At 37.9% G+C, this 23,097-nt stretch overlaps 1 protein-coding gene and 1 long non-coding RNA gene across 15 annotated transcripts in view; one reads left to right on the top strand and one right to left on the bottom strand.

Annotated features, from left to right (window-relative positions):
• The window catches only part of LOC108530287 (uncharacterized), a 68,239-nt gene extending 57,985 nt beyond the window's left edge, over positions 1 to 10,254 (bottom strand). Inside the window, exons 1-2 of the long non-coding RNA XR_001885789.1 lie at positions 10,059 to 10,254; positions 8,678 to 8,763 (exon numbers count right to left, since the gene is read on the bottom strand). This is a non-coding gene — a long non-coding RNA (uncharacterized LOC108530287). The remainder of the gene's footprint in view (positions 1 to 8,677; positions 8,764 to 10,058) is intronic.
• The window catches only part of TRPM3 (transient receptor potential cation channel subfamily M member 3), a 931,696-nt gene that overhangs the window by 393,947 nt on the left and 514,652 nt on the right, over positions 1 to 23,097 (top strand). The gene's annotated exons all lie outside the window — the stretch shown is intronic.

Below are 23,097 nucleotides of genomic sequence, written 5' to 3'. Positions count from 1 at the left end.
ATGAGGTGTAAGATTTTATTTGTTTGAATGCATATTTTAAAAGGATAATTTTAACATGTAACTGCCTATTGCTTAAAACATGTAAAGGTAAAAATTTGAGTCTATTTTAAATCAAATGTTGAAAAGTAACAGGACAGACAATATTACAGCTATGGAAAAGTTGAAAACTTGCCATGAGAATGACTTAAATTGGAAAACCCATGACCAATGGGAAAATGTTATACTTTATCATCAGAACTTGGTTCAGACTTTGGCTTCCTTATGATCTCCTTAAGGTCTTACATTCTCACCTATAAAAGGCAAATGATAATACTTAACCTTTAGGATAGGTCTGAGGATTAGAGCTAATAATATGAAGTGCCAGACACATCATAGGCACTCTCTAAATAGCAATCATTGCTTTTAGTACTGTAGATCTCTTCGAAGACAATGGCACACCTATAGAAAAGATAAGAATAGAAGGTAGAGACCTAGCGTCAAGAAATAAAAACAGAAAATGATTTAAATCCATGAGGCTGCATCAGTCTAACTAAACAGCAGTCTAGCTAACCCTGCTGAGAGCACTCTGTTATCTGACACCAGCTTCAAATACAAAGGCAGAATGAGAAGACAACAACCTAGCCAAGCCCAGGCTAGGGCTACACGAAAATAGACTCAATGGTAAAGAAAGTGTCCTGAGAGTTTCAGTTAAAGGTGCACAGAAGAGCAATGGACTGCCCCCTGGCCCTTCAGAGGAAAGTCAAAAAAATGACCGTAGGATCTCCTGGGCAAGTGGAGAAGCAGTAAGAAAGGCATAGAAATCCAACTCTGTGTCAAGGGAGTCATGAGCAGATGGCATGGGTGTCTGGAGACTTAACAAAATGGAAGTAACACAATGGCCAAATCTTTTATCCACTTTCTCTATTTTGTTGAAATCTAAAAGAGAGCACCCACGCTTGTCATCAAATGCCAGGAACCCCCAAAACATTTCTTCTCATTGTTTTGTCCATCTTAGTCAATACATTGATACGATTTTCCTCACAAGACCAAACAAGTTCCAGAGTGGATGAATCCAAGCATGCTACAATGCTTTGCTAGGGCTGCCATAACAAAGTAACATACACTGAGTGGTCTAAACAACAGAAATTTGTTTTCTCACAGTTTTGGAGACTAGAATTTCAAGATCAAGATGTCAGAGCGTTGGTTTCTTCTGAGGCCCCTCGAGTTGGCTTGTAGATGACCACCTTCTCTGTATGTCTTATAGTCTTCCCTCTATGCTTGTCTGTGTCCTAATTTCTTCTTCTTGTAGGGATACCAGTCATATTGGTTTAGGGCTCACACTAAAGAATACATTTTAACTTAATAATTTTTATGAGACTCTTATCTCCAAATACAGTCACATTATCCAGTACTAGGGTTAAGACTTCAACATGAATTTTGGCAGACAAAATTCAGTCCATAACACATGTCCATTGACCACTCCTGGAAAGGTAGAATTCACAGTGTGACGCTCTAACTGGACATAAGAAGCCTAATCTTTATATTTATGAAGAGTGTCTCATTATCCGTATCTTTGCAGTATATCCTAAGGATCAGAGTCAAATCATCTTTCTCTGAAGTTTCAAAATTAATAAAACTAGTTTTCCTTTGAACATAATATGAAAAGATTAGACCAAGAGGCAGCACACTGTGATTGGTGTGTTAATTTCCATTCACAGACAATGAGTGCTTTGTAAACACTAGAATATAATATTAATATATTCTTCCTCAATTTTTCTAGTCCCAATTATACCCTCAAGGATGTTGTTTTGATACTCCTTTAAACTTGTTGTGAATCATGCTCTGCCATCAGATACTTGAATGTCCTTGGGTAAATTTGCTCTAGGTCTAGTCCATTCATGTGTAAAATTGGGATGATAATTACCTGATAGGGGTGTCTAAGTGGATAAGTGGAGATAATGGCTCTAAAATACTTTATACAAGGACTGACATACAGCAGGTGCCCAATACATGGTAGGTAAAACTATTAGGTTTTTTGTATACAGACTATATGGGAAAAAGGCTGGATTTCTAGATGTTGGGCTGGGAAAGCAACAGAGAGAAAGGGATGGGCCCCTTAAAACTATATTCTCTGTCAAAAGCAGAAATTCTTCCGGTTTACTCCCAAATCATTCATTCAAAACAACATTTATTTATGAACTCAGAAAGATACACTAATATTGAACTGCAGCAACCCTGGCACATATAATATTGTCTTTAAGGAATTGGCATAAAGATCTGAACTCCAGTGACTTCTGTCTACATCACCAATTCCTTTAAGACAGCAAGCAGCAAGGCTAGAGATTCTATAATAGGTACGTATTTGAACTCTGAGAACTGAGGCTACTCTTCTTAAAAAATGTTCCAATTGAATATAAGAAATGACGTATATTGCATACTTTCCTGCCACTCACAAGCTCTGGTTATAAAAATATATGCTGAGAACTAGGAAGCTGGACACCTTGTTTTTGCCCTCTTGATTCTATTACTCATCATTCTTTACTTTACTTTTACGAAATCTTGAAGACATCTATAATTTTATCCATCTTATTATCTCCAGTGATTGATGTCTAATTATCTTGACAGCCTGTTCATTATTTCTATTCTCTACAGCACTATCTTTAAGTTTCTACTAACTCTTACCCAGATTATTATTTTTATAACCAGTCTCCCTGACTTGATTTGCTCTCCTCTTCAATCCATCTCACTTGCCTGATTAAGTTTCTTAAAAGGTACCCTGTCGGAACCACCTCTTGAAATCGTAAATGGTCAGTAAGCTGCCTCCCAGATGATCTAAATACAACCTAAACTCTAACCTTAACATGACTTAATAATGCCTCACTTCCTCACTTGTTTCCAATGAACCAGAATGTCCAAATCTACTCTGAACCCACTGCTTAAACTACAAACATAGCTAACATTTGTTGAGTGCTGCCTAGCAGTCAGGCATTGTGCAGAAGGCTTTATATGCATCATCTTTTAAAATGATCACCTTAACCCTGCACGTTATTATAAGCTACTGTTATTGCCTTCATTTTGTAGAATGGAAATGGGGACTGAAGAGGTTAAGGGCTTTCCTAAGGTCATCAAAGCCCTAGTGACCAGGTTGAGTTTACTTGATTCCAGACAACCCTTCTGCCCCAATCCTGCTCCTTCAGATTTGCCAGTCAGTCCTTCAGGTTTATCCAAAGCATCTTCTCTAGTGAAATTGCAAGTTCCTTTGTTATTAGAACCAGGGGGATGCCAACTATATATTTTCATTCCTTTAAAGATATAGCATGGTTACAGCCTTCAGTCAATATGCAATAAATGTTTGATGAATTAGTAGATGAAACAGGTCATTTCAGATAAACCAGACAATGAAAGTAAAAAGAAAAGTGACACCTAGTGCTACTGGACTACTGGATGGACCGACTTACATAAACAAAAGCTGAGCTGCATTAAATTTTATTTCACTTCATAACTACCTCAGTAATCTATCTCAAGGGCAGCATCAACAGATTCTGTGAAGCTTATGAGTTCATACCTATGAAGGAAAATTGCTGATGTGTGGCCTTCTAAAGAGGGGAATAGAGTTTCATAGCAGGCATCCTGAACGATAACCAAAGATGCACACCCCTGAACGTGGGAAGCATCTCAAGCAGTCCACAGAATCAGCCTTCTTGGAACTGTGATGTTTGCTTAGCATCAGTACAACCACTGGGTCTTCTTGGGTAAGCTGCTTCCTCTTTGGACCAAGTTCCTCTTCTTTAATCTGAGGCAGCTGAAAAGTCATCTTTCTACCCCAATGCTAGCTACAGCTTTTCATGTACCACACATCATGCTAAAGGCATACATATATCAATGGTGGATAGCACAGTTAGTACATGGCAAAGCCAGGATCGAAACCTGCAAAGTCTTGCTGAATTTAAAGCTTTCATCCTACCATGTAAGGCCTCTTCCAGCTCTGTGCTCCAGTGATTCTCCTATGTTTCCTTTGACATGGAAGCTCTTGAGTTGCCTGAAGGCTTTTGTATTCCAGTGTCTGAAGGATCCCAACCCTGTTTTGTGATCTTTGGCCAGTAATATGTATTAATGATGTTCATGCTGCTAGCCCTTGGAATAACTTCTAGAAAAATCTCAGGCATTGCATCAGCTGGTCTGGCTCATACCTGTTGGAAATGTGTTGGCAAAGGAGCATGAGGAGGCAGACCAGGAACCAGAAAGAAGCATCTGCTGCCAAGTCCCTGTCACCAGGAGACAGACCCTTAAATAGACATTTTACAATATTTTTAAATTTTCTGAAAACCTTTCTGACCTCCAACAGAGCTGAAAAATAACACAATTGTCAAAATTGGGCAGTGGAATTTTAGGTGGCATCTGTACCTCTTTCATTATCTTGTGCTTCATACACATTGAGCGAGTTGACACTCCTTCTCTGCCACTGCTTTTCTGGGTGATGGTGGGAGAAGACCTTAACTTCTCAGGGCCACAAACTCTGTATGTGTTTAATAATACATCTTTTCATTCCTGGGACACTTTCCCTTCAAAATCTGCGTGGAGCTGAAATGACACAAGAGGCACTTTTAAGAAGCTGCTGGGAACTAGATGACTAGCGCCGCACAGGTGAGGATACTGAGGCAGGGTGAGTTAGCTCAGTAGGCCCAGCATAGCGTCATTGTCTATGCCAGTCAGGCTGCTTCTGGCTTCAGCCTCTCTCTTGTTTAGCAGGGAACTGAAATTCATACTCCTGAGGTCCGTTCCAGGTTGTGAATTGCAAGACTTGTTTAAGAGACAACTTCTCTCCCTGCTCCTTTTTTTTTTTTTTTTTTTTTTTTCCATAGGATGGTTCTAAAAAAGAGGTATATTTTTTCGCTGATTAGGAAACTCAATATGCACTATTGGTGACAAAAGTTACTGAGATCCACTTTAGGTGGTTGCAAAAATATTTTTGTTATTATGCTTTCTTGATAGTAGTATAATTTATTTGCCGTAAAAATATAGCTTCCAGTGGCCATTTCAGTCTGAAAGGAATAATTAATTATCTCACATGGACTCCTGTTCTTTGACTTTCAGGAGGTTAATTTTATAGGGTGAAAGTGAGATATGCTTTGCTTGCACACTGAAGATAGTAGATCATGGTACTTTGGCCATTTTCAGCAAACTCCTAGATACCTAGAGATGTAGATTTTTTTGAATGATTATCTGGTTTGTTTGAATGGAGGTGGCAGCAAGTCTCAGAATGCCTTTCATTGTTAAAAATGACTGTAAAGTGTTTTCAAGAAGCATAAGTGATTTTCTGGTCTCCATAGGTAGAGCAAAGGTCATGAAACATGCAGCACCCATGCCACCACTCCTGGTTCCACACCCCTTGCAGGCATAGCTAATTGAATATGGCATTCTTTCCTGCTGACTTGGGTCAAGGTCTCAGAATACTTCCTCAACACAGCAGTTCAGGAAGCTACAGCCAGCTAATGAGAACTAGTACTCAAAACCCAACTGCTATCCCACATTTCTTCCCTTGTGGATTTTTGAGATACAGCTGTCTCCCAGACTCTTTTCACCAAGCTCTAAAATTCAATAGAAGTCCAGCCTTTTTATAATAGGCTTTGACACACATTTACTCTGGAATATATATGGTGTCTAAATATAAAACATTTATTTTGCTTTATTTGGTTTAATGAGATGATATCTCTTTACTGTGGTTTAATTTTAACTGCATCTCTTAAAACTAGTTTTGGGGACACGAGGGTATGAATCTTTGATCTACCGTTAACTACCTGTGTGAACTTTATCAATTTCATTAACTTACGTGAACTTCAGATTTCTCTAATATGACGTGCAGATAATAATATGTACAATGGTCTCCTTAACATGAAGGCAGATTGTGCTCCCAATTTCCTTTTCCTGGAGATGCGGAGGCACCCCCCGAGTGACAACATGGTTCTGCTTTTGTACTTTCTTCACCCCACCCAGCCTCCTTTCCCGCTGACGTGGCTATTCTGATTTCAGGTATGTGTTGGATCAGAAGATGTTGTGTAGAAGTGGATAAGGCATGCCACACTTCAACACTAATTGGCATCAAATTAAATAAGAATTTTTTTCCTCATATTCCCCTAGATGATGAAACTGAACTATGTTCTGCAATACTCTGTGGTGACATAAAGAGAAACAGCGAAGTAATATTTTGGTCTGAATACTCACAGCACGTTTGGAATGTACACTAAGACTATATAACTCCCCCATTTTCACTTTCCATATTTTGCATGGCCTATCCTGGAGCCCCCACTATGAGTGCAGTGGCATGGTATGGGGGGAGGATATTAGACTCGAGACACATGCTCATGCGTCGGCTCCGTAACTGGCTACTTGTGCACCTTGGGTACATGGCTACCTCTATGAGACTCAGTGTCCTTATCTTTGAAATGAAGAAGAATGATAATATTGAATTCACAGTAATGTTGAAATGAGATAATGAATGTGATTTAGTGTGTTTAGTGATGGATTTAGTCAACCGTAGTAGACTGTTTAGCACTTAAACATGTTTTTGAGTCCTAAAAGAGATATTTAAAAACATTTTGAATGAATGCCAACCAGTTAAGAAGTAGAGGCTGAGGCCACACATCTAGTAGATTCTTTATAGGGTAATACTTTGTTCAAAGAGAGTCCTGCAATGGCAAGTTTAAAATGCATTAAACTAGCTGCTCAAGTTGAAGAAGAAACCCAATGCTTAGCCCAGTCATCTCCCTCTTTTCCCCTAGAACTCCTCAGGAACTAGGAGACACAGTTTTCAAAACAGTGACAAGTTTTGCAGATGAGTAAACTAAAGTTTATGGATGAGGGAGAGTGATTTCTTGTGAGCCAAGGTCAATGTCTTCCTTGGCAATTGCCAATCTATAAGTCAGGCCTTCTCCCCTCCCATTAATCAGGTGCCCTCACCATATTATAAATGCACCTGGACTAAGGGAGCCCTCTTCTTTGAAGTGAGGTCCAGAGATGTTCAAAGAGAGGCCAAGATGAGAGCTGTGATTATTGTTAGTTCATTCAGTGTGGATGACCTGCATTCCGGGCGCTTGGGCCCATTTGCAGATGAGTAGAAATTCTCTGAAAAATGCGTGTGCACCAGAGTTTCAAATGTATAGGTATGTTATTAATATATAAACAGAAGTGTGTTTAAGAAAAGTAATACTTCTAAAAGTGACACTTCTAGCCAACCAGTAGCATATGAAGATGTTATTTTTTATTGTAGAAAAATATACATAACATCAAATAAGATATAATTTTTCTTATTAGATAATTATGAAATGTATTTCAATAATCTGAGAGATGCCCACTCATTACTTTGGTTTTCTTGTGATTTCTGTCTGACATGGCAGGGACTTTAAAACTAGTCTAGGAAACACTTTTATTTCTGTAAACAAAACTGTATCTTATCTCTGCCTTAGTTAAAGATACAAATTGTACTTTTTAATATTTATTTGTTTAATTCTCTATTACCAAGGTGTATCAGAGAGCTACATGAATCTCTCAATACATAATTGATACATTTTATTTATATGCATAAAAATTGGGAGTCTCCTCCATCCCCAGCATCATGTTCCATACCCGCAAAACAATGGTGAAGAAGTCATAATCCCCATTTAAAAATTTTCTCTATGTATTGCTTCCTGCCATGTGCATGATACTGAGGGGAGTACTTTGTAGAAGACAATAAGGCTTTTGAGCATCTTCTGTTTTCTGGGTCCAGTTGTTATTTCATTTCACATTATTCCAGAATAACCTGCAAAGTTGTTATTATTATATTAGGTGTGTGTGAGTGGTAAGACACTGAACATAGGACCCACCCTCTCAACAAGTTTTTAAGTGTACAATACATTGTTGTTGACTATCAGAACAATGTTGTATAGCAGATCTGGAAGCAGGTAATTATTAGCCTGTGGGTCACAAGTGAGGGAACTGAGCCTCCGAGAGTAAGGGAACTTTCCCAAACTCACAGAACTAGAAAACAGAGGAAATGGGATTTTAATCCAGTCTCCCAAGACTCTGGAGCCCATCCTCCATTACACCTCAGTGCCTCCTCTGCCCTCAAAGAGTTGCAGTCCAGCAGAGCCAACACAAACTACCCACAATAACTAGGCAAGGTAGAAATGGCCAAGTGTCAATTGCTTCTAGGGACCTTCTCATCTGGCCGTGTCTTCTCTTCCCCTGCAAACCCAGGCAACACACAGGCCTCCTTACTGGCTTGGGCTCCTTAGGCCACCCTTTCCCACTTTCCTCTCATGAACTTCGTTAATTTGGTTTCAGGACAATTATAAAATGATGCTTTAAGACCGAAAAAACTCACTTCAGATATAGATAATGTGAGAGTAGTGTTAATGCAATATATTTTGGAGATTATTGATATTATATACTCTATTTTAGTGTATGTGTTCTAGGACTTGGAGTATATATGCATACCATATATTTTGGAGAGTTTTCCTCACACTCTGAAAGGTGACTACTTACAAGTCTGACCCTGAGAATCTGGGCTGATGTGGAGCTGTGTGTGTGGAGGGGATCATATTGCTAAGGCATGTTAGAACAGCCTTGGGGTGGGGGAGTCGGGTTGTGCCTCATAATAATAAAGGCAAGTCAACGGAGTCACGTATAATGCCTGTTGGCTCTCGAGCAATGATTGTACCTGAGATGACAGACTAGCCAAGATGTGCTGAAGTATGTGGAGGGTCCTCAGCCTTCCCTGGGGGAGGAGTCATTTGTCATATTTCCCTGGAAGCAGAAGATTAGGATAAAGCTATTTTATAAAATAGCATTTAAGAATGTGAGTTTGAAGGGAATGAATAATTTCCACCTGCTTTTATCTCATAATGGCTAATGTGGGCAAGAATGGAGCCATAGCTCAGGCCCCTCATGAGAAATCGTATGTCCCTTTTCCATTAAGTGTTGAGTTGTTTAATATCTCACAGAAATACAACCTGATATTCCTCTCACATCAACATCAAGGTGAGGCTTTGCTTTCTGAGGTAGTCTCAATAATTGGACACTGCTTTTCACTCACCTGATGTTGCTAGGCTTGATTGTGATTTCCTGCAATTTTTCATCTCCTTTCTCATGCAAGACTCCAACTCTAACCAGCACATCAAACACAATAGATTCAAATCATAGAATCAAATGGGGTGAATGGAACCTGGTTCTGCCTTCTGGCCGGAGCAATAAACAAAGTGCCCCAAGAGGGAACAGAACTAGTCAAGAATTCTGATTTAGATGGTAAGTGAGAATGACAGTATTGTTGCTGAAAGCGCATACCACCCAGCACGCTTGCTTGCGGAAGATGGGTTGGACAATTCATGCATGGCCAGTGAGTCAAGTGTTTCCAGGAACATAAAGATTTGTGGCCATTCAGCCTGTAACTTAGTGAAAGCCTACCTGCTGGGCAGTGTAAACTAGAGGGGTTACTGAATTCTTTGACATATAATGAGGTAGGTGATCAAATACCTAAGTACTCTAAAAAGTTAAAAGGTAGTTTTTTAAACAGTCTTCTGTTTAACAGATATATTGAGTACCTGTTCCCAACAGGCTACCAGTCTTGGCTGTGTAGGGGATGGAATGATGAAAATATATACTCTTCTGCCTTTAATAAAAGTGTTAATATTTGGTTGGTGCAAAAGTAATTGTGGTTTTGCTATTAAGAGTAATTAAAAGTCATGGCAAAAACTGTGATAACTTTTGTACCAACCTAGTAATATGCTAGAGTAAATATCTAAAGTTGAATCATGATATGACCAGAGTAGAAAATAAAATCACACATTCCTGCATTCATTCATTCGTTCAACAAATAATTACTAAGTACCTAACATGTCAAACACTCTACAAAGCATTGGTGAGTCACTGGTGAATGAGAGAATCAAAGACTCTGCTCTTACCTTACCATTTTTCATTTGTTTGTTTGTTGTGTGAGAGTGTGTGTGTGTGTGTGTGTGTGTGCGTATGTATGTGATGAAGCCGGGAGTCTTGTATCTTGAAAGCGATGATTTTCTGTGGCAATTACGTATGCATCTACTTACAGTTTTGTAGTTTCTACTGTGGAACGTATTTAACCATTCTAGCTTTTGCTGATGACGAAGGAATGAGTTCTTGCTTATCGTAAAGTAGATCCAATCATGTCAAGGGAAATAATAACATGAGCAACATGTTCATCTTATCCAGAGGACAGCCTAAGTTACAGGGGCTGTCCACAGCCTTGCTTCAACCATATTTCAATCCCGGTGTGAAATCAACCCATTGATTGAATTCATTTAAACACTGTTTGTGACATAGGTACATTCTTAATGATGGATTCTAATTCTGGGACATTCAAGTAAAATACTTCATAAGAATTTCAGAAAAAAATTATTAAAATTTTCTACCTGATGATAAGTTCAGGCTGGAGGATTTGAGTGTTTAGAAGAACATCAAGAAAAAGTAGGATCATATTAAAAAATTGAAGAGCCATATTGATAACTATATTTATTATACATCTACAAACTTAGAATATAGTAATTCCTAATAGTCTCTAGTGGTAATGATTCCAAATTGGGCAAGAAGATATTCACATATGAACTCCTTTCTCTGATTAGTTTGGGACCTTCTCCGTCTACTGGAAAAACATTTCATTAAATTCATTTTCTACATACTTACATGTGCACACACACACTATTTTGTTTGCCTTATGGTCTGGAGAAATTCATCTTTATAAAATACTGTAAGAAAAGCTTGTGTTTTTCCTTCATGATATTTCAAGGGTCAAGTTCTTAGGGATTACAAGGGTAAGACTATTTTGGCATATGTGTGAAACTCTAGAACTGGTACATGGTATTTGGTGCTTATTACGTTGAACATTTCTTAAGTGAACTTTATGGTGTTTAGAAGAAAACATTGGAACACAACTATGAAAGGCCAAAGACCAGGTAGACTCCATTTCCTCCTGATCAGGTTTTCATTCTGTTCTCCTATACAAATACCTATTCAATATATATGTTGCTTTTACAACACTTTCAAGTCATAGTAAATCCATTTTAAATTATAAGGGCCTCAAGGGTTTGTGTGTGTAATTAATTTATTTTTTCCTACCTTCCTTTAATTGTTAAGAAGATTCCTCCAGGAAAAAACTATCTCATTAAGTGACAATAGGGAAGGAGGGTGGGTGATAGCTCGTGGAGGATAGATCCGGAGACAGGCAACGAATAGCTGATAATCTGGGAAATCCTTTTGGAGGGCTATCTGAAGCAGATAACAATATTTGAATACTTAAAATAGAAGTGCCCTTTTCCTTGATACTTTATGGGCCTCCTAATTTATTTCTTCCATTTCCAAGATATTGAATATTAAACTTGCCTTTACTTATTTAAAAGTTCACAAAATATTGAGTTGCAAAGAGTTATTCATGCAGTGTTTCCCAGCATGAATTCCTTAGAAATGTTATTCTCACAGGATGCTCTGAGATAAAAGAATTTAGTGGTCATAAAAGTGTAGAAAAGACTGGTCGCGATGGTTGGCACCTGTAATCCCAGCACTTTGGGAGGCCAGGTGGGTAGATCATGAGGTTAGAAGTTCAAGACCAGCCTGGCCAAGACAGTGAAACCCTGTCTCTACTAAAAATACAAAAAATTAGCCAGGCATGGGGCACTTGTAATCGCAGCTACTTGGGAGGCTGAGGCAGAGAATTGCTTGAATCTGGGAAGCAGATTCAAGCCAAGATGGTGAACCAAGATTGCACCACTGTGCTCCAGCCTGGTGACAGAGTGATACTCCATTTCAAAGAAAAAAAAAAAAAAAAAAGACAAAGAGAAAAGAAAAATTGTAGGCAATACCACTGGCTGTAGACACTCCTGGAAAGTCACACATTAGCGAAACAAAAGGACTAGGAGGTGTTACAATAAATAATCCTATTTATTTTTGTTTGCCAAATTTTCCAAAATTATTTGGCTATTGAACCCTCAATTTTATGGGTTAGAACCTGAACATTTTCATCAGAACTAATGTTACACAATATGCTAAACTCTTGGGAAGCACCGGGTTGAGTAGTCTTCTCTGAGTCTCTTAGCCTGTGTTTAGAACTCTTCACAATTTGAAAACAAACCTTCATTACTTTCCCAAGTCTCTTCTATAGGAAAACTCTATTGTTTGTTTCTCCCATCAAAAATTTCTTGTCTGCATTTTTTATGTCTCATCTGTCCCCCTGCCCCATCCTCATTGCTGCTGCTTTTATGAGACCCATCACCCATCTCATAAGCAACCTGCAGGCAGAATTTATTCAGTACATGAACATTTATTAAGCATCTGTGATATAACAAATTGTATGCTGGGTACTCATGTGAGAAAGAATACTTAGAGGCCAGCACAATGTCTGTCTTCAGGAGTTTACAGCGTAGCCAAGAAACCATTTTATACATTATTATAATAACTTGTGATGTGTCACCTGCCATAAGAAAAATACTAAGGAGGTGAAAATAAGGGAAAGATAATATTTAGATGAGGACAACCTAAGAAGGTGATATGGAAAGAGGATTGAGATAGTATTCCAGATTGGGTGAAAGCATTAAAAAAATAAAAATCTGTAGTCCCAGCTACTCCGGAGGCTGAGGCAGGAGAATCACCTGAACCCAGGAGGTGGAGGTTGCAGTGAACCAAGATTGCATCACTGCACTCCAGCCTGCGTGACAGAGCAAGACTCCATCTCTAAAAATATATATATACACACACATATATACGTATATATTTATAGTGTATATACGTATATATGTGTGTATATATGTGTGTATATATGTGTATATATATAATAATAAAACTACAGGAATATTAAAAGTGATAATAAATTCTAGAGACTCTTCAATGGAGTGTTCCTGGATTGAGCAAACTGTAACAGAGAACAGTAACAGTTAAGGCTGGAAAGGAAGTTTGGAGTCACATTATAGATAATAGATCATCTTAAATGTCAAGTTAATGAAGTAGGACTTTTTGTAGGAGATGGTGGCAGATATTGAATAATTGAATGTCTTCATAATGATACAATAAAAACATCATATTAATACTCAGAATATTAACTTAGTTGCAATTACTAGAAAGAACTAGAGTGAAAGATGACTGCAAGCTGAATATACAAGAAAATTGGTGGAAAAGCAAAGAATATAAACAGACTCCATGAGACTTGGCAAGTAATCATGGAGTGAATAAAAAACAAAGATGAGCCTGAGTCTTTGGGGTTCCTTCTCTGTGAGTCTGGTGACAGAAACGGGAGCAGCTGCTTGGGGGTGGTGAGGACCGGGTGTTTGGGTTTTGATGTTTTTCTTTTAAGAGTCCATGGAACACAGAGATGCCATTTCTACGCAAGCAATTGGAAACACAAACTTGGAGATTAATAAAGGGGCTTGGATAAAAAATAAAAATTTAAAGTCTTGTGACTACACTTAATAATTGAGATCATAGAGCTGCATCAGATGCTCATGAGAGAAAGTATACAGTGGAAAAAGGTGAGATTTAATTATGGAAACCTCTAGATAATGGGAGGAGAGTTCATGAAAAAGATAATGGAATATTGTGAGATAAAAAGAGAATCAGTTGAGGTAGTACAAAATTATAGAAAATAATGGGAAGTCTCAAGGAGTGATGTGACATGATAGAGATTAAAAAAAGGATCAGGTCTAAGGAAAGACTACTAGACTTGGTGAATCAGAGGTAATGACTGAACCTTGAGAGAGTAGTTCCAAGAGGGCAGAGGTGTTCAGACTGTACACTGCATTGAAATTCCTAGAAGGGCTTATTGAACACAGATTCGCTGGTCAGTCCCCGTTCTCTCACCCCAAGATTCTGATCACACAGATTTGCAGTGAAGCCAGAAAATTTCTACTTCTGAAAAATTCCCAGCTGATGCTGATGTTGCTAGTTCAGGCAGGAAATTTTGAAAATCATTTCAATAGAATGATGAAAGGTTGTAATAGATGCAGGATAATATAGGAATAAATGATAATCAGTAGGTCTATGCAGCAAATGGAGGAAAGTTCAAAATATTTGCCCACGAAGAGAAGATGAGAAAAAGCTGTAGTTCTGGGGACTAGTTTTCCTTCCTATTGTACCCAGCACTGTAGCTTTTATATTTTATGTTCTCAGGGATTCTGTGTACATTAAAGATAATCACTAGTTATTTCTTGCTACTTGCTCTGGTAGCTGAGACTTCTTAAATATAGCTTTAAATGTGTTAAACTCTTCCAGGCTCCTCCATCTTTTCTTCCCAGAAACTGCCCCCAAATTCAACCTGATATCCAAAATATAGCAGCTGTGTATCAATCACCCACTAACAACCAAAGTTGGAATACAGAAAGGTTTGAAGCTCCCTGGAAAGTGTATGGCTACTAAGGAATCAAGATATGTCAGACACTCTTTTAGCCTCGAAAATGCAACAACGTGTACATTCTTACATTTAGGCGCTTAAAAGCTCAAGATCGGTTTTGCAAAGATATAGACATTTCCAATTTTCACATAAATCTGCAAGGACTTGGCAGAAATAGTATGCCTGCTTTCCTCCAAATGCAGTCATGCTCGTGTGTAATCCCAGGAAACAGGAATTAAATGCAATTCTTGCAGTTTAGAAAAGTCATTTCAAAGTCTCTATAGTGCTTTTTTTTTTTTTTTTAGTGATACTATGATTTTATTATCTATAATTTAACAAACCATGGTGCTTTCTGAAGAACTGTTTATGGCCCTTTCATTCTTCCCAACTGCCAGGTATGAAATGCTTATTTAAATTAAATTTTTCCTTTCTTGTTCAAAACCTTTTAAGGACTCTGCTGTTTGAAAATTGACTCTTACCTGGGTAAAAGAGAATGAAGAGTTACCCAAATGTAATCAAATGCTGTCAGAGGGCAGAAACTTCTATTAATGATTAGAAGTCAACTTCAGAACATCCAAAGGTCACTTCTTTTACATGTAAATGTTAGCTTGGACACAGGAAATTGGAGGCATGGAAATTCAAGGAGAACTGCTAAGGAATGCTGTAGGAAGAAAAGAGATGGTGTAGAGAGCTTAGTGTGTTCCTGCCACTTGTGGGACATTTATTGAACACCCACTATGTGCTTAACATGTGAGGGAAACAAGTATAAGATACATCCCATTCTTCAGGTAAATACCATCTATTTGGGTGACAAGACAAAATTACAGAAAATAGCAACAAATAATTTTTTAAAGCGGCTGTTGAATGGTATGATATACATGAAGTGGGGAATGCTGTGTAATATGTAAACGTTGGAGAATAGCAACACAAATTAGTACAGCAGAGGCTAAGTTGATTAATTAACTTAATGCAGCATTTTCCCAACATATTTGACCACTTTTTTTTTTTCAAATAACAACTTCAGTGTTCTAAGGTACATACTTTAAGAAACGGTTGTGGAAAGGACAAAGCCAGATGTTAAAAGAAAGTTGTCTAAATTTTAACCATCAAATTTCTGAGCTCCAAAACTGGAAATAGTAATGTCTATTGCATGGAAGATGGATGGATTAAATTAGGTTCTGTGTGTATATTTATTAATTAGTATCTAAGACAGTACCTCACATGAAACTGGTATTCAACAACTAGTAGCTGCTATTAATATTATTAATTTTAATTATCTTTATACAGAGGGGACAATGTAAGAGAAAATATTGAGGCAGGATTAAGTATGATCTGAGGACAACGAGGAGACTGGCCTGTCCAGGGGAAAGTGTTTTGTTTTGAATATAGAGGGAATTAGATTGGCTAAATCCTACCTGAATAGGTTTGGGACTTAATTAAGAGGAGAGAGGAAAATTAAGGACAAAGGAGAAGAAACTGGAAAAATAAAGGCTGCCTGGAAGTATAGATATCAGACAGTAGCAGTTGGCTCTCATCCAACCTAAGGTCACCAACTAAACCTTTTTGTGAATGGCTCGTACCTGAATCTCATCTTTTCTCTGAGCTGGCTTGAGTGGAAAATAACAACCTTTTTCTATGCATTGACTTGGACGTTGCCAAGAAACCATCAAATGGAGTTAGTCAGAAGAACATACTTATGCATATATATTTACTCTTCTTTTCCACCATCACTGATATGTTGTACCTCTTCACCAAGCTGTTCATAATCAAACCCAATACCAGAAAGAAATCATGTCATAACAGAGGGTTATTGTGGTTTGAAGGAAAAATACTTGTTTTAAGTTTTTACATTTTGACATCATTTCAGAATTCCCAAATACTTGCAAAACATTATAAAGAATCACCATACACTTTACTTGGATTCACCAAATTTTTTCATGTTTCCATTTTTACTTCCCCTCTTTCTCTCCTTCTCTCTCTACATATACATCATACATGCACACCCAATTTCCTTCTGTACTGCTTAAGAACAATTTCAGACATACTATATCTCTACCCTAAAATACTTTGGCTTACCACAAAGCAAGGATATTCTCTTTCCTAACACTAGTACAGTGATCAAATTCAGGAAATTAACATGAACACAGTAACATCTAATCTAAATGCCTTATTCAGATTTTACCATCGTCCCAAAATCTCTTTCTAGAAAAAGAAAGTCCTAGGTCCCATGTTGCCTCCAGTCGTCACGTCCCCTCCGTTTCCTTCAGTCTGGGAAAGTGCTTAGTCTTCCCTTACCTTTCATGACCTTGACACTTTTAAAGAGTACTGGAGAGTTTTTTGGTCACCTCTGTCAATATTTGAGTTTGTCTGATGCCTGCTCATGATTATATTCAGATGATGCATTTTTGCCCCAGAAGTGGCATGGTGTGTGTCCCAGTGGCTTGTGTCTGAAGACACCTGATGTCTGTTTCTCATTCCTGCTGATGTCAGTTTTCATCCCTAAGTTGAGGTGATGCTTGCTAGACTTCTGTTCTTCTCTGCTTTATTTTGCAGTGATGTAGATATCCTGTTCCTCTTGTTTTGGCATCCATTGATATTTCTTTCTGAATCAATTATAACCATGATGGTTGCCAAATGGTGATGTTTTTAATTCCAATCAAAGGCAATTTTTCAAAAATGTATTCAGAGAGATGCTCCTCTATGTGAATTAGTCTAGTTTACCAAATGCCACTCTGAAAGTAAAATGTTTTATATACAGCATGAGAAAACATCGCTAACATCCCACTGTGACTGTTAATGTCCTGGGGGCTGACACTGCTGAGAAAGTATGAAAAGCAATACCAGGTTGATGAACAGCTATGAATTTCAAAACTTCTGTTACAGAGAGAGCTTCATTCACTAATATTTACCTTTAAAAATATTGATAAATATGTGCTTTGCAATAAACTATTTTTATAAAGAATTCCAGCTCTAGCTACCAAGAGCTCTTTCTGCTTAAAGTCATAAGAGATTTTGGTTTTTGCTTTCACTCAAGCAATAAACTTGTTTGTGTGAGATTGAAAACAGACTTGGAACCAGTAAAGCCTTGTCAGAAAGAGTCACAGGCTTTCTTTTCCCTGCATAGGGACTCTAACTCTCATTCCCATTATTTAAAATTATGACCAAAATTGATTTTTTATAACACCTATGAAATTTATTGAACAAGGAAACAGTTTAGTTTTTTAAAACTATTTCCCTTATAATCAAATTATCAAATATTATAATTTTGAATCTATATTATAAAATGTGACCATCATATTCCATGAATACAAGAGGTGAGCATGTATTATGCCCCAGATATAGGGTATAATACTAATAACTATAGTGTATAATGACACATAATGATAATGATACAAGGTATAATGATAATTATAGTCCAAAGTCACCCTGTGAGGTATTAGCTCCATTAGCAGAAGACAAAACTGAGACAGAGAAAGTTAAATGCCCTTCATTTTATTTCCAATGTTTGTGAGTCCTGTTCCATCCATTAACGCTGAGAATTGGAACCTGTTTTTGTCTATCTGCATTAGTAAGAATAATCTTGAGACTGAGTTGACCATGTTGATGGCCCAAGGGCTTACTAACCTCCTCTACTTTTGGGAGAAGGTTACATATGGCATTTCCAGACCCAATATGTTCTCTTGAAAATGTACATTTTTCCATCTCTGGCAGTATCTAGGTACAGAGTATAGATTTTATATTTCTGAAAATCCATTACTCCTATTAAAAGCATCTACTGATATTATGACTTAAAACTTGAATGTCATAGACTTTTTAACCTGCTTATTGAATGTTTAAGTACTTAATATGCTTGGCATCCTACTGGGTTCCTGACACGTGTTCTGTGTAGCCTTCTGTATAGCAGTTTTGAATTCTTGATTCTGCACATGAGAAAGCTGAAGCTTAGAGACAGAAAGATTTGCTCAAGACCAAAGCACCAGAAAGTTCAGAGGGAAGGTTCAATTCTGTGATTTGTCTGATTTCGGAGTCCAGTGTCCATATACCACAATGACCACATTGGCTTCCATGAGAGGGCCAGAATCGGTGGGTAAAAAGGTGGTTAATATACAAGGTCATGGGTCATGGTAACGTTGTCTTAGCAAGATACATGATACATTTCCCTCTATTTGTTTTTTGTTGTTGTTTTTTTTTAAGTTTACTTTAGAATGTTTCTTCCTAATTTATTAATGCACTAAAGACAGGGTCAAATAGTGATACTACTTTACCACTGCCTCGTGTGTCAGTTCTGCCTCTTCTAGCCTTAGAACTGACTGAGCATCTTTCTGCTGTGGGACATCAGCACATCCTGTTTCCTCTGCTTGGAATGTGACCCCCACCCCTCATTCTGTAACTATCTTCTACCCATCCTTCAGATCTCAGTTATAAATATGACTTCTGCGGAAAGCCTTACCTGACCTGCTCAGTGTCCATGTGCCCTGTTGGACTGTAAGTTCCATAAGGTCAGGCCCCATCTGAATCCCTGGCTTCTAACACTATGCCTGCCATATAATAGATACTCAGTAAATAGTTGTTAAATATATGAATGAATGAGTGGATGAAAGCATAAGAGGAAAATGAAAGAAGAAAGGGAAGACAATAAGGAGAGAGAGAAGAAGAGGAAGAGAAACAGGGAAAGGGATTGTTAGGGAGAAAGAGAAAAGGGATAGGAAAGAGAGAGAGAAAGGAAGAGACAGAAGAAATGAAACATCCTCAGCCAAGTTATATAATAAACACATCATAATGAAAACAATTACTGGATCTAACTAAGGACAGTAAAAATGATTTTAGCCCTTGCATTTACCTTTTCTATGGCCTTGAATAAGTTATTTTTCCTGTCTGGACTTCTATTTCCTTACTAGAAAAATTAAGGTTTGAACTTAAAGACAAGAGGCATCTCAGATCTCTTCAAATTCTATCATGCTCCAGATCTACATTCATTAGTGGAGAAGTGTTCTCAAATGCCTAATATGCACTTCTTCACTTCTTCTTCAACTCTCTAAAGTGTAAAGCAGTCCATGGCCTGAACAATGCAAATCTGTTTAAAAACACTTTAGACTCTGTCACTCTGTCTTTTACCTTACTAAGCTAAGACTGTTGAAAATTCAGTAGGATCATTAAAATCAATACTTTGACCTCTGCTTCCTTGTAATCAGTAAGCACTCCTGTGTTTTGACCGAAGAAGACAATAAAAGCATATAAAAGCCTTAGCAGCAAGAACTGCACAGCAACAATGGCTGTGCCATTTATTTGAATGCATAAATGTCATTTTCTAAGACTGATGTTATTATCCAGTTTTTTCTTGATTAGGACCTCATCTGTGGCATCCATACTTGATAGCACTGTGAGTGGACAGGAAGGAAGAATGGCAGACGGCCAGGTATTATACAGCTCATAGGTTCTTGCACATTGCTGATCACATCTGCTGTGATACATTTCATTGAGTGGTTTCTGTGCATGTCTTCCTCATCATGGCGATGTTCTGCAGGCTGTTAGCCAAGAATTGAAGCGAACCACACAGTCAGCTACAACGGATAAGACTGCAGTAAGCTTGTATATTTGTTTGAGTTCTTTGTAGATTCTGGACTTTCTGTCAGGATGAGCTAGAGATTGCAAAACAATGTTTCTCCATCTTCTGTACCGGCCCGCGTTGCCTGTTGCACCTCTCGATCTGGGTAGGTTTCCATTTGCTGCCTGCTGTAGACAGCCTCTTTAGTTCCCTTAATTAGACATCCCATTTGGTCAATTTTGGCTTTTGCTCGGCCGTCATGGCTTTTGGTGGTTTTAGACACCCCATCAAGCAAGTGGGCGCAAAGGATAATTGAAAGCAGACCATTTCTCAAATAGAAGACATTCCATACAGCCCACCAAACGACACATGAAAAAAATGCCCTCATCATCACTGGCCATCAGAGAAATGCAAATTCAAAACCCAATGAGCAGCTACCATCCTCACACCAGTTAAATGGCCATCATTAAAAAATCAGCGCAAACAACAGGGCTGGAGAGGATGTGGAGCAATAGGCAACACTTTTGCACTGTTGTGGGATTGTCAAACTAAAGTTTCAACGCATTATGTGAAAAAGTATGCCGAACTTCCCCAAGGATCTATGAACCCAGATGTACGCCCACTATGATCCAGCCCATCCCACCTCACTGGGTATACTAACGCTACCGCCGCAAAGGAGTTATGCAAATCATCAGCTGCTATAAACAGGAAACCACACTGCACCACGTATGTTCTGATCTGAGCGGCAGCCGCTATTGCCACAATAGCAAAAGAACTTGAATACCAAGCCCAAAATGTCGATCTGTGACAGACTGGATTCAAGCAAAATGTGGCCAGCATATACACCACATGGCAATCTAGTTATCAGCCATAAAAAAGGAATGACGCTTGTGTCCCTTGGTTGTAGAGGACATGGATGCAGCTGGAAACCATCATTCTTTACAACACTATCCAAGCAAGAACAGAAAACCCAAACACTGCATGTTCTCACCATAGGTCGGGAACTGAACAATGAGGACTCACTTGGCGACTCGGGAAGGGGGAACATCACACATCGGAGCCCCTACATCCATAGCGGCGCGGAGGAGGAGGGACGGATTGCATTGCGGGATTATACCTGATATAAATGATGAATCTGATCGGCGTGCCTGATGAGTTGAGTGGCGTGCAGCGACATCCAACATGGGCACATCAGTATCACATACGTAACCAAACCTGCACGTTATGCACATGGTAACCAGTCGCCTCTGTCTTAGAACTTAAAGTATAATAAAAAAATAATAAATAAATAAATAAATAAAAGACTGCAGTAAGCAAGAAGTGCAGTCTTGTAACTCAGTTTTGGAGGAGCTGTGCTGAATGAATGGACAAAGGATGTGCACGCAGTTGCACACATGCCTACATGTACAAGTGTCTTCCCTTTGAAGCCATATATTATACGCACACATATCACATATTTACATAAAAATATTCATGGAGTACTTGTAACCCTACTGAGTTTTAGGAAACTCTTGGATGTAACCCAGTAAAATTAAATCCAGTCAAAACGTTGGATTTGTGTTATATATTCAAACTTTAAATTTAGTATTTCCTGAGTTACCAAGACTAACTCTGAGGTGTATGGACTAATTACTAATTGGTTAAAGTAGACTGGTCTTATATACCAAAGCACCCATATGTTGAAACTTTCCTCGCTGCTATAAGTTGAAAATAATCATAATAAGAATAGATCAAGACTGGATAATCAAGATACAGTTAATTCTCAATTAATAACCCTAAAAGGAAACAAATGCATTTTTATATAATATAGTATACACATTTCATATGAGATGCTTTTTATAGCTTTGCTACTGTTACTTTTACTGTTGCCACTGTTCTTGGTCATAAGCTGTTTCAGTGTGGCAGCTATCTCTTGTATATTTTATTATCTCAATCATAGCTTTGTATCATCATAGATGCTTGATAAATACCTACAATCATGTTGTAGTGGGTTGTCCAAAATATCACATAATTTAAAAATCACTGATTTGTGTCTTTGAAATGTGTTTTTACTCATATTTGAGTACATGTGTTTCTTGATCTGCACCTCGCATTGAACCGCCTACTTGAGATCCCCAAGGTGCAAAGCAGTTGTCTGGTTTTCCATGCTGTCATTTTGCACAACTCTTGTGTTGCACATTGCTTCATGATGGTAGGCAGCTACTTCAGAATAATGCAAACTTAGTCTTCTTTCAAATCTTCTCTTAATCCAGGCAAAAGGCCAAAATCTTTTGTTTCAAAGAGTTTTCCTCATGCAAAATAAATAAAATGGGCTCAACTATTCCTTCAAAAATACTGTGCCAACAAATGGATAATGAAGCTTTTTCACTGTTAACTTTTCAGAAAGTGAAGTGGGTAATTAAATGAACTGGGGTCTGTGGCAAAACCAGAAGGCAGTATAGATAATATAGCCAGAAATAAGTGAAATTTGGTTGTGCTGAGTTTATATGTGTTTGCTAAAAACCATGTCAAGGTGCTGGAGACATAAGTGCTTTCTCAAGAAAATTGAAGAGGCAGAATTTACAGACATAGGTGACCTGGAGGTTCATGCTTCATGCATCCTAATTAAGTAAAGCAGTCACTGAAATTGCTTTCTGTCATCTGGATAAGAAGCAATTACACTCACTTCAGGTTGCTGGTTCCGTCAGGGAATAAGGTACTGTGTTTAGCTGACTCTGCCAATCAACTGAGGGTTAATAAATTAATGCCCATACTTGGGAAAATGTAGCATGACAAAGGAGAAACCTCTTAAATGCTTTGAAGATAGAGACTTTAAAACTCCAATCTGAAATATTCCATTTCCAGATCATAAAGTTAGGGCTGATGATAATGTTTGTTTTCTTACTACAACTGAAAAAAAATCCCAAAATTGTAAAGAAAAATAGAAGTCTATGTTTGCATCACCAAGTTGAGTTTCATATGGTGTACAGTAAATTCCGTTATACTAGATTTCTTTATATAACATCCTCTACTTGTCTCTATTTAATAAATTGTACCATATGTTTTATGACCTTCACTAGGTGATAAGTTCTTCAAGGATAGTGACTGTGAAATTTTTCTTTGAGAGATCCTTACTACAACAAGTCCCCAGTAAAAGTTGGATAAAGAAGTACATTTTTTGTTTTATTTTGCTTTATTTTTTATTTTATTTATT

This window comes from Rhinopithecus bieti, unplaced genomic scaffold (assembly GCF_001698545.2).
Source record: "Rhinopithecus bieti isolate Rb0 unplaced genomic scaffold, ASM169854v2 scaffold_7648, whole genome shotgun sequence".
Classification (NCBI taxonomy): Eukaryota; Metazoa; Chordata; class Mammalia; order Primates; family Cercopithecidae; genus Rhinopithecus; species Rhinopithecus bieti.
Note: the sequence above shows the minus strand (reverse complement) of the source record. Positions and strands in the feature narration are given on the sequence as shown.